An 8,693-nucleotide genomic window follows, 5' to 3' on the forward strand; every position below is an offset into this window, starting at 1 on the left:
TGCTCTTAGAAATTTGGTGAGGTCCCTTACCATCAACTGAGCATGATTTTTTGGTTTGTTGTTCTTGTTATTTCCCTTGAAAAAGGCAATCATAAAACCTGCTTTACAAAGTTGGCCTTTCATAATCTATGCCTTTACACAAACTGTTTGCTGAAAAAGTAGTTCAAGATCCATCTCAAATAACAGCTCCTCAGTGAAGTCTTTCCCCACTCTCCAAAGCCATCCATTGCTTTTCCTTTAATGCATTCTAATATTCTTGGGTTTTTTATGTTTATTTCACCCCCACCCCAGATTTATGTATCATTATGATTCATCTTATGTCACTAATACCAAGGAGCTCTGGAGGTGCTGCAGAATAAGCAGTGAACTGCAAACCACAGCTCTGCTGGAGAAAGATGAGACTTGTTCCCATACAGATTTACAGTCTCAGAAACTCTGTACAGAGTTGCTATGTAGAATCCACTCAGTGGCAGTGGAGTTTATCACCAATACCAGTATAGCACATAGTGGAGTCACAGAAAATGTATGATGAATAAATAAAAGCATGTGAACTGAGTTAAGTAAATTACATAATATATGTCAAAGATCTGACCACATTACAGGACCTCACATCATAAATGTTGCTGTGTGCTGTCGAGTCGGTTCCGACCCATGGTGACCCTGTATAGGTTTTCCCAGGAAGCTTGAACCAGCCAGCCAACTTTGCAGTTCAAACCAACCTTGCAGTCCAGGACATTAACCCACAGCGCCCACATCTTTACTGGAGCAGAAAGCCTCATCTTTCTCCTGGTAGTTTTGAACTGCTGACCTTGAAGTTAGCAGTGCGATTCATAACCACTACACTACCAGAGCTCTTAAATAGTTGTACTAAATTTCTCTCTCTTTAAATGATTTTCCCTCTCTCCTGTCTTGATGGTTTTATGTTCATTGAGCCACTGCATTCCCTTCTTCCTCTCATCTCCATCCTTTTATTTCTGTCTCTCCTGTTTTCAGACTATAATGGGCTTCTGTGGTAAGATGCACACCCCAGCTGTCAATCACAAAGTGGGGTTTCGGTCAAGAATAATCAAGGGTTTTGTTTCCAACATTAATGAAGTGCCTGAAACAGCAAACATCTGCCAAAGGGACTCAAACCTTTTCCAGCTGCCGGAGACCCACAGACACTTCCCCGCCTCTTGTGACTGTATCCAAGTAGTGTCTGCCCCACACACTCGGCTGCACTTAAAGCAGACACAGAAGGAGATAAAAATCCACACCTTCCAGAACTGGGGGGGGGGGAACATCCCCCACATTTGGTACCTAATTTCCTGGAAATAAAGCCCAGTCAGAGTAAAGGCCAAAGACACTTTTGCAAAGGAAGGGATGGAGGCTCTAACAATCAGAAACTGAATAACCCCTCTTTTCGATTTCACCTCACACAGCTACAATTGTGTGAAAATCAATAAAAGAAAATTGTTTATAAAAACCCTAGGTGACAGTTACATGGACTCAGCTTGTTTTAAGTTTAACTAGCCTTTTTAAAAATCTGACTATGTGTCGATGTAAATATTAAAAAGCAGCCAGGACGTAAGACTTATAAATACACTAATTCATTTTTCCAATCATCTTCTTTCTGAAATGCGAGGAGGGGGGGCGGAATGAAAGCCCTTTTTACATTCTAGTAAAATGTATTTAATAACTTGCATTTCAGTCACTAAGTTTTGAAATAGTTTCAGACATGTGAAAGTAAAATAAGGGAAAGCTTTGTAAGTTAATATCCCCCTGGGCCCCAGGGCCCTGCCAAAACTGCTGTGTGTGGAGCCCAGCACACTGGCCCTGCATCATAAGAAGCTAAGGGAGGTGGACAAGAAGGCTAGCTTATTTTTAATGATGATATTAATTTACAAAAACAGTAAAGCATCATTTTAAGAGAGGGCACAAATGCAGTTCATGTGACAAATGGACTTGGAAAGGTCTGAATAGACTCTTCTATGGTTTCTCAAAACATCTTTCTCGGGGGAAAGTTTAAACTGAGAAAGAATAAGACAATAGCTGTGTCTACAGAACACTGAACATTTACATTACCAGTAAAAATATAGTAAATCACCCACATGGTTCCAAATTTTTACTCAATGGCACTGGCATTTAACAACAACAAAGTATGCAGATTAAACTCATTTGTTTTGCTGATTATTTCTGCTTTTTAATTGGACTATCCTGTCAGTCATCTCTATAATTTAATTCTCTCAACTGATAAAATAACAGGAAAATAAAATTTAATGTCACCGATCTTTGCCATAATGTTATGAAAATAGATATGGAAGTTTGGAGTATCCTTGGGTTTGACTCTTTTTCCCCACAAGATATCCTTGGCTATTGAGAAAGCTGTAACAAGAGAAAAGAAATACTTTAAGTTTGTGGTGGAGTAGTGACCAACAGTCTAGAGAGAATGGGAAGAACTTCTGAGTCCAGCAAACCTGGGTTCTATTCCCAGCTTAATCATTTTCATTTCCCTGACCCTTGGTCCTCAACCATAACATGTAAGTAATGACAGCTAGGGCTTGCTGGAGGATTCCATGAAAGACTGAATGCAAGACTCCGGAAATGCCAGATTTTCCTACCAACTTTACTCTTGTTGTCATTGTTGTTAAGTGCCTTTCAGTCAGTTCTGACTCATAATGACCCTGTTTATGAATAGGGTTTCTGGGGAATTGGTGGGTTTGAACCATACGACCTTTCCGTTGTGGTGCTTATTCTACAGTGCCACACTAGGGCGCCTCCTTTACGCTTAGATTCAATAATATATACAATTCATTGTCAAAAGTTATCATTTAAAAACAAACAAAAACCTATTGCTCTGATCGAGAATGGAAGAACCCACCTGAAACTATTGCCCTCAAAATGGAACTAAAACTATTTCCAGAGGCCAGCTCTTAATCAAATAACAGACTGACCTATAAAATAAACAATAACATCAGAAACAGAACTGGGCTGGGAAAACTTTTTCTACCAAAATTTATAACATCATTGGTTGTTGTTGTTGTTAAGTACCATGGAGTTGCTTCCTACGACTCATAGTGGCCCTGTACAGGTTTTCAGAGGCTGTAAATCTTTATGGGAGCAGAACGCCTCATCTTTCTCCCGCAGAACTGCTGGCAGTTTCAAACTGCTGACTTTGAGATTGGCAGCCTGACTTGTAATCACTACACTACCAGAGTATGCCATACAAAATCATCAAATTAAATATTAGGTGTGGTGATATGGGTTAATGTGCTGGACTGCAAAGTCGGCTTGAACTTCAAGGTTGGTTGTTCAAGCTTGCCAGTCACTCCTTCAAAACTCTATACAGTGTTCCTGGTCACCAAAAGTTCCTGAGCCTGCTTAACATCTAGTAACTAGAGTCACAGACTCAGCATATCTGCAAGTGTCAATCATTCTAACTAGCACTTCATAGAAGAAGCATTCATTTATACCTTTCTTATCTGGAAAAAAAAAAATGCTGATATCCTGTACCCACAAGGTGATGTCTCTTAACAGTCACCTCACAAACATGTTTATTGTCCTTTACCTCAAGCAGACCTCTGTTAGGTGTAGTAAGCATGGTGTTGGTGGTGATGTGCCGTGGAGTCCGGTTCAGACTCATAGCGTTCCTGTACAGGGTTGCCGAGGCTGTAAATTTTTACGGGAGCAGAAAGTCTCATCTTTCTCCCACAGAACAGCTGGCAGTTTCGAACTGCTGACCTTAAGGTTCGCAGCCCGATTCGTAACCACTATGCTAAATTCTGTGAAGTCTTCCCTAACACAGAGCAGGCCTGAGACCCAATAGGGCGGAATTTCAAAGGGAGTAAGCTGCTGCCAGGTCATTAGCATCACCTGTTATCAATGACAAGGAGGGTCCAATGTCAGGCAGGGAAGGGAAAGACTTGTGGAGCCAGTCATCCTTCTGAATACATGAGGGAAAACAAAACTCACAGAGAGCTTTTGATGATTAGAGAAATTTGTTGGCATGATTGGCAATATTTACCAAGAATACTGGGTGCAATATGCCAGTCAAAAAATGTAATGGTCTCTCCTCTCCAGCTTTGTAACAAATAGAAAGTTTGTACAGACTCCTAAATGCAGGTGTTAATTACCTACTTACATATAAGTGCAGAAGGTACGCATGTATGTGTTTGTGTGTGTAGCTGTGTGTCTATCTGAACTCTGTGTATTATTGGCTTATTTTTATTTTGTTTAGTTTTGTTTGAGGGATGAAGAGAGGGGCAGGAAAAGTAAATTCTAAAATGGAAAGGGGAAACAATTGAAAACCTTGTTTAAAATTAAACAATTTCAAGAGGGGTAAGAAAAAAGTGGAGCTCAGTAAGTTGTCTAGTACCAAAATTCACACTTACAGTATCTTTCTCTGCACTGCCTATCCCGGGTTACTAGGTTTTAATGCATAAGAAAAAAAATGCAGGCTGTTTCCTCCTCTAAGAAATAAATCGTATTTTGAAATATTTTTTACAGTGATAGGCCTTTCAGAGAAAGTTGATCACTATGAGAAATTTACAATGTACATTTTTACCATCAATAGGGGGATTACAACACAGTAAACATGCTCAAAGCAAAACAGAGATTAAAAAATCATATAGAAATTGTCTGGTATCAAATTTTGTCACATAAAGCACTCAAAATTTAAGAAAAATGAGAAAGTATTATTTTCTGGATAATGTGAGTCAAATGAATTATATTTAAATATTATTATTCAAGGACTTTTATGCAGAGAAATACTTGATTTTATTTTGAGCAGATAGCCTCAAGGACAATTTTTATAGCTCTCTAATGTTAGTGTGCAGAGTCCTGGTGTGGTGCTGTGGGCTAATGTGTCAGACTGCAAAATCGTTTGAACTGCAAGGTCAGTGGTTGGTTCAAGCTCACCAGCTGCTCCTTGGAAACCCTATACAGGGTCACTATGGGTCGGAATTGACTCGACGGCACTTAAACAACAACAATTGTGGTGTGGCGCTGTAGGATCAGCACTAGACTGCAAACCACAAGGCTGGCAGTTCAAACCCACTAGCTGTTCCTTGAAGACCCCATACAGGGCCACTATGCATTGGAATCCACTTAACAACAACAACAACAACAATGCTATGGCTGGGAGTACTATAACATTGGACTGTTAACCACAAGGTCTGTGTTTCAAGCCCACCAGCTTCTGGCTCCAAGGGAGTAAGATGAGGCTTCGTTTGAGAAACACTGTAAAGGATCATTATGAGTTGGAAACAACTGGATAGCATTTAACAACAGTGTTGTGGCTTGCCCCTGCTTAATTTATTTTCAAATATTACAGGCATTCTTAAATCTAAATAGTCTATAAATTACCAAAGTAAATGAACAGTTGATGCCAATCTCTATGCGTTTCAATCACACAAGAAGGCTACCCTTTTAAATGGGATTTGAAGTCATCACAGAACAGAGAAAATCTCCAGTTCCATTGCCAATCCACATCCTGATACGTTTACTTAAGTCAATTATTGAGTCTTTCAAATTGTCTGCATAAAATGCCAAAACATCTGGTCACTTCAATCAGTTGGAAAAAAAACCATGATTCTGCCAAGTTGGTAACATATATTAGTCAAATTAATCTTTTGTAAGAAAAACAATAGGTTGTTTGCTCAGAGTAGACAGTGAGTGGAATAGCTCAAAAGGTTTTGGTTTTCCCTTCTGACATCAGAATCCTGTCCAAAGTTACTGAAGGAGATTGTGAATTTTATCAGTTAATGTTTGGGAGGTGTTCTGAACAAATCTTCAGTCCAAAACATAATGCGTATGAAGATGACTTACCCACATCTCTGAGACAAGTCTGTGCTCATTTGAATCGTATGTTCTCAGGCTCAAGATCACACTGGCATTAAGCCAGGATGATGTTCAGTAAATGATGAAAAATAAAGTAACAGCAGTAGAAATCACAGAATAATACTCAGTCATCTGGAGTCCATGGGCATTCCTGCTAAAGTGTGCCTTCACTTTAAGGAAATCTGACACATGGTTTAAATGACCAAATACACAGCTTTTCAGCATAGCCTCTGTTGCACAAAATCCTATAAAATCAAAACAACTCTATAAAATCAAAACAGTTATTTATATTTCTTCACTCTCTTCAAAGGGTATTTGTCATTACAGATCATTATGCTTATGGGCTGCTAAGAAGAAATAAATGCTCAGAAAAGATGGAGAAATTTGGAATTATTTTATTATCCATTTTTCCTTTCTTTTTTAACATTCTCACTCATAGACTAAAAATCTTCTGGTCTGAATTAGTCTATAAAAGGAATGGGTACAGAATTCAGTATTAAAATATAAGCTCTCACTGGAATAAGGACACTGGCAAAAAAAAAAAAAAAATTAGTTTCATATTAATATAAGTCAGCACTAAGTACAGATAACCTACCCATAATTTTATATGGCTTTGTCCTTTGTGCATAGATTTGAAGTTGAAAAAATAAACAGTTGAAAACAATAATTGTCATCATTGAATACCATACACTTTATATGAAGGTCTGGTATGACTCACCCTCCTACTGAATATTCCAGAGAACACAACCTCTTAGGCTGATGACTGTGTATAACTTGTTAAATGTCTTACTTGTCAGGGTTAATACTGAATTAGTAAGAGAAGACCTTCTGTCTTTAGGAAAGAAGATCTCTTTGTTTCAGAAGAAGAAATTAAAGGACATCCAGTTTTCCAGGCAGGTAGAAAACATTTAAAGATGAAAAGGGGATTTCATTTAAAACCTCAATGCCAGGATAGTTGCTATATGAAACACTGGAAAAATTAATAGCTCAATAAGACAAAAGGTTAAAATTTAGATCCAATTAAGGAACGATGTTCATGTAGCCACAGGGAAGATTTTGGTTTGGACCTGGGCAGATTCCTGGAAGTTGATAGTTTCAAGACTACTTGGAGAATGAGGCAGATGGATGGAATTGGAAGTGGGGTAAAATAAACCATAGCCTGAGGAAGGCCAGATTGCAGGGTAGAGGGTAGATTTGTTTTCACATTATAAGGACTAACTATGCAGTTTATACCTTCATTTACCCAGTATAATTTTAGAAGAATAGATTTTACAGCTATGAAAGCAATGGCTTGTAGAAGAGAAAAAGAATGAACCACAAGAGTGTTGGAGAGATCAGAAAACAGAGAAGAAGAGAGAAAGAAAGCACATCATTGCAGAATAGACAGATACTGAAAACCTCAAAATGATAAGCATGGATAAAGAAATGTACTCAATTTTGAATTAAAAATTTCAAATTCAAATATATACACACAGGCTAAATGACCTGCATATAGGTTAAAATACTGTCTTGATGACAAACCTAGAAGTAATTTGTTGTTGTTAAGTGCCCTCAAGTCAGTTTTATTTATAAGAGTACTATTTGGAGCACAGTTACATACAAAAGAATCTAAATTAGTCACACACTGTTTGTGGAAATGTTAATTGCTATGGTAATTCTAGAGGGTAGTTTGGCATTCTGTCTTAAACCCAAAATCAATCCCAATCTAAAAATTTATACCAAACAAGATTACATGAAAAAATGCTAGGAGAGCTGCTAGTTCCTCAGTCTCACACCTCAACCCCCTAGGGAAGAGAATGTGAGAATCTTCATTTTAAAACAAGCACCCACTTGATTTTATTACTGTTTAACAAACAGGCTAGATCATTGTAGAAGTGGGTAGAACTATAATCAGAAATAAGAATGTTCTTGATAAGTTTTTTTAAAGGGCAAGAAATTGAACTTTTTATTTGGCCTCTCTGAACCTCAATTTTCTCATCTTTATACTCAAAGTATGTACCTCCTTCAGCTGTTGTGAGATTAAATCAAATGATTCATATGCAAGACTTAGACAATGCCTGACATATAATTAGAACTCAAACCATATTAGCTACTATTACTGCAAGCTTGGGAGTCCTGGTGTGGTGTTGTAGGATAAGCACTCGACTGCAAAGTCAGTTTGAATCAAAAGGTCGGCAGTTCAAACTCACCAGACACTCCTCAGAAACCCTATACAGGGTTGTTGTGAATCTGAACCAACTTGTTGGCACTTAACAACAACAACTGCAAGATTGAGTGAAAAAAGCAAGATAAAGAATAGAATGTACAATAAAATTCACTTTTTGACACATTGTTTATTTACATATAAAGTATGTGCAAACAGAGAGGCTTCAAAGCATGTTCATATAAGAACTGTGATTATTTCTTGATAATAGAATTTTGAGGGACTTTATTTTTTTCTCTGTAGTATTTATTATTGTTTGAATATTTGCAATTAATATTTATCATTTTTCCACAAAAATATAATCATATGTAAGTTTGAAAATATGAAGGCATTATATTTGCTTAACACTTTATTATCTCATGTGAATTTCAGATAGTCCTATAAATGAGTCATATTACAGATGAGAATACTGGGAGTCGGTGGTTTACTCGAAGTAGCACACATACAGAATTAGAAATTGCAGATCACCATCTCAAACTCAGATATTTTTAATCCAGCTTCACTACAACTTTGCTGGACAATGTTTCTTCATTAGTTGTTGTTGTTGTTGTTGTTGTTAAATGCCATCAAATTGGTTCCAACCCATAGCAACCCTGTACAGGATTTCCAAGGAATGATTGGTGAGCTTGAGCTACCAACCTTGCAGTTCAAACTGACTTTGCAGTCCAGCACA

This window comes from Chrysochloris asiatica, unplaced genomic scaffold (genome assembly GCF_000296735.1).
Source record: "Chrysochloris asiatica unplaced genomic scaffold, ChrAsi1.0 scaffold00222, whole genome shotgun sequence".
NCBI classification, from domain to species: Eukaryota; Metazoa; Chordata; class Mammalia; order Afrosoricida; family Chrysochloridae; genus Chrysochloris; species Chrysochloris asiatica.